General features: G+C 32.1%; 1 long non-coding RNA gene across 1 annotated transcript; it reads left to right on the forward strand.

The window, feature by feature from the left end:
* The first annotated feature begins 335 nt into the window (after positions 1 to 335).
* LOC129927500 (uncharacterized) lies at positions 336 to 1402 on the forward strand. The gene is made up of 3 exons (XR_008779107.1): positions 336 to 453; positions 798 to 866; positions 1224 to 1402. It is a non-coding gene; the product is annotated as an uncharacterized LOC129927500 (long non-coding RNA).
* The last annotated feature ends 2318 nt before the right edge of the window (positions 1403 to 3720 follow it).

Below are 3720 nucleotides of genomic sequence, written 5' to 3' on the forward strand. Positions count from 1 at the left end.
TTGAAATAAAACTTTTTAATAGCAAGATAATGCACTGTAGATACCTCAGAATATGCATTTTGTTGGCTTTCAATACCAGAAATAGTGCTCGGCGGCGGGGCTTCGCCCCGCGCTGGGGGAGCGCTGCGAACTCCCCCAGACCCCCTTGCTAGCAAGGGCGGGGAGTCTACAATAAACAATAAACGTCTTCCGAAAGGGTCAGAATGTAATAAAGATTAATTATGTACACACACACACACATATATATTTTTTTTCGCGGGGGGGGGGGGGGGAGGGGAGGACGGGGGGGGGGGGGGAATAACCCTCCCCGAAAAAAAATCCTGGCTACGCCCATGAAGTAGACCCATGCCAACCAGTTCTGATGATGTACCAGAATGGCTCAAGGATCATACTTATACTATTTCTACTCTCTGGACAGACATTAATAATATTGGCATCCATTCAATATTTATTGTAAGTACTACTATACAATTTTTATTTTAGTTATCTAAAAGATGTTTTATGAAGTGTGATTTTCATGGTCAAGCAACATCCAAATATCAGGGATGGAATTTAACATTTTTCTCTAGTTTTTTTTTTATAACACTCTTAAGCAAATTCATCTTTCATGAATGCCTAATATACTTCGCTGTTGTGCAGGCCATTCCTTTACAATAAACTGTTAGATGAAATTAGGCAAAATTATGTCTGATAATTTGTATGTTTGATACAACAATGTATTCAATTTAATAATATTATTTTTTAATTTTAATGTTTTCAAAAGAAATTAGCCATTATGCCTAATTGTATAATTACAGTTATGTTTGGAAATGCAAGAAAAAGGCATGCATTCCTGACAAGTCAATGATTGGTTGCACCTCTTAAAGGTAAGGTACTGCAATTTTTCCCAATGCACTTTTCTCATAAGCTGAAGTACTTGTATTTTCGAAAAACTAGTTTTCCATGAAAATGTAAATCATAATATATGTTATAGTTGCTTTTAGATGAGTGCAATGTCCATCAAATTAACTGAATATCTGCCTTCACCTTTAGTAATAATCCATAACTATTAAGGTCAGGGCCATGTCTACACATTAACACAGTAGCTCCTTTTAGGTGCAGACTATTTTTAGAATGGCAAAATTATATAATTATACTTAATAACATATATACGTTTAGCATGGTCAACACATATGTCACACATATTTTTTTTTTTTAATTCTTTTATTTATTTTTATAACTAGATAACTTTCTGTTATGAGAAAAGATGAGATTCTTGGACTCCTGCATAGCACCACCAGAAAGGAAAATCCCATCATGTTGCAAAATAAAAGTCTTGGACCAATTTTAATTTAAGATATATATATTATGCTGTAAGCTCTATACATATTTATGTATATCCTGTCATTCAGCCAACAGGTTTGGATTTAGTATTTCTTTAAATCTGTTTGAAATTGTACTTGAAAACTATTAATCTGAGCCCCATTAAAACAATAGGGAGTGCAGTGAATGAGTGGTAAAGCACTTGGCTTCTGAACTGAGGGTTCCTAAGTTCGATTAAGACTGGGATTTTCAATTTCAGAATTCAAAAGGCTAGGGATACATGGCAATAGTAAGGAATAAGTAAAGGCAGTTTGGGGATCCATGGCTGAATGGTTAAGTCATGGGTTTGAATCTCTGTGAAGACTCAGATTTAAATTTTTTAGATTTTTGGGTGCCCCTGAGTCCACCTAACTCTAATGGGTAGCTGACTTTTGTTTTGGAAAGTAAAGATGGTTGGTTGTTGCGCTGGCCACATGATGCACTGGCCAAAGAATCAAATGACCTAAACATCATCTGCCCTATAGGTTGTGAGGTCTGAAATGGGATTTCTTTTCAAAAGGTGGTTGGTTGTTGTGCTGGGTACATGACACCCTCGCTAACCATGGGGCACAGATACTGATAAACTTTATATCATCTGCCCCATAGATTGCAAGATATGTAAGGGAAATTTTACTTTTTTAAAATTAAAATAAGAATCTATCAAAAGTAAACATAAAATATGGTGCATTCCCCTTAAAACTAAAACCTGGTGCGAAGGTTTAAAATGTTGGCAAAAAAAAGCAACATCATATATTCTTAATTCCCTTTGCAAAACTTACTGAGAAGAACATGCATGTTGTTCCCTCATAAGTTTCTTGACAGAGGAAATCTTGTTTATATTAGATTTAAATTAAGCAAATTAAGAAAAAAATTATAATCATTATTTCAAATGGTTGTATCTAAACCTTGTGAATTATTTTTCAGTTATAAGTATATTGAGATTAATGGATAATCATGAAATTGTTAAATAATTGCTGCTATCATTCCATTGACTTAAGAACCATAATTTTTTTTTTTAAATTAATTTTAAAACGATTTTTTTTCAAGCATAGAGTTCACATAAATCTTAGTGAAATTTTTTTTTATTTGACTAATGCTTCAAATTTATTGTATCATATTAGTTGTTAATTTTTATTACCCAGAATATTTAAAAAATGAGTACACTATTTTCATGTAATAATGTAACTTGGTATTCACACAATGCTCAAAATACAGTATAATCTTTAGGCCGTACAGATTTGTATAAATTAACTTGTTTAAATACATTGTAAATGTATATTGTTTGGATAAGAATAAAGTTTTTCTGTAGACAATTATTGTTCAAGATTTGTTGATGCTCCTGCTTAATCAATTATATATACAGGTCATTAGTTTTAACACATCTGATAATAAATGACAGTACAAGTTATTGAATGAAAATTTGTCATTATTTCAGCTGCTTTAGGCCTACATCAATGTGAGGTGCCAGTACTTTGATTGTGTCATATAACAATGTAAAGCAACATTTTTAAATGAATAGTCTATAGAATTGACAGTAAATACATTTAAGTGATGGGCTGTGATCTGCGTGAATTGGGAGCTGATCATGTATTGAATTTGTGTTTTTGATCTTTAATTCAAGTAAATGTTAATGAGCAATTAATTTTTAATGAATAAATAATTTAAAAATAAATACAAAAGAACCATAAACATCTACTTTAGTTTAATAATTTTTTTTCATCAGAACAGAATTTCCAACTTTGCTTTCTTAAAATAAAATATAATTTATTTAGAGTAGAGTCAGAACACAAAATCATAGTTTTAAAATATTAAGTAAATTAAGCTAAGCTGTGATCTCTTATAAACATTTGTATATAGACTATACACAATTTAATTATTATTTTTCATCAAATTGCAGGAACTAGTACATGTACTTATGCCTATTTGACTATAAAAAACCTTAGTCAATGAAATAGTAATACTAGTAAATGAGATAAAAGTAAACTAAATATCATCAATGCTATTGAAGCCACACTTGTTGTTTTTTTATCTTGTTTGGTGGACTGCAATTAAAGTTGCTATTAATTTTACTGATTGTCTTAGCTGAAATGTCAGTGTCGTCTCTTTGAAACCTAAGCTTATTTTCTTGGTAACTGGAAGTCCAGATATTTGGAGTTTCATTTTAAGCACCTATACTTTCCAAAATGGCATTCCGATAGGCTAAACCATTTGCCTAACATGTCATATGCACGTAAAGAGGTACCACAGAAATGCTTTAAAGACAAGCTTAGGCGCCAACTTACTTTAACTGACACAGAATAAGAGAGCACCTGGTTGCATACAGCTTCAGAACGAGACAGCTGGAGGTCACTTACAAAGGTGTGGTATACACCAATGAAA

This window comes from Biomphalaria glabrata, chromosome 1 (genome assembly GCF_947242115.1).
Source record: "Biomphalaria glabrata chromosome 1, xgBioGlab47.1, whole genome shotgun sequence".
In the NCBI taxonomy this organism is placed as follows: domain Eukaryota; kingdom Metazoa; phylum Mollusca; class Gastropoda; family Planorbidae; genus Biomphalaria; species Biomphalaria glabrata.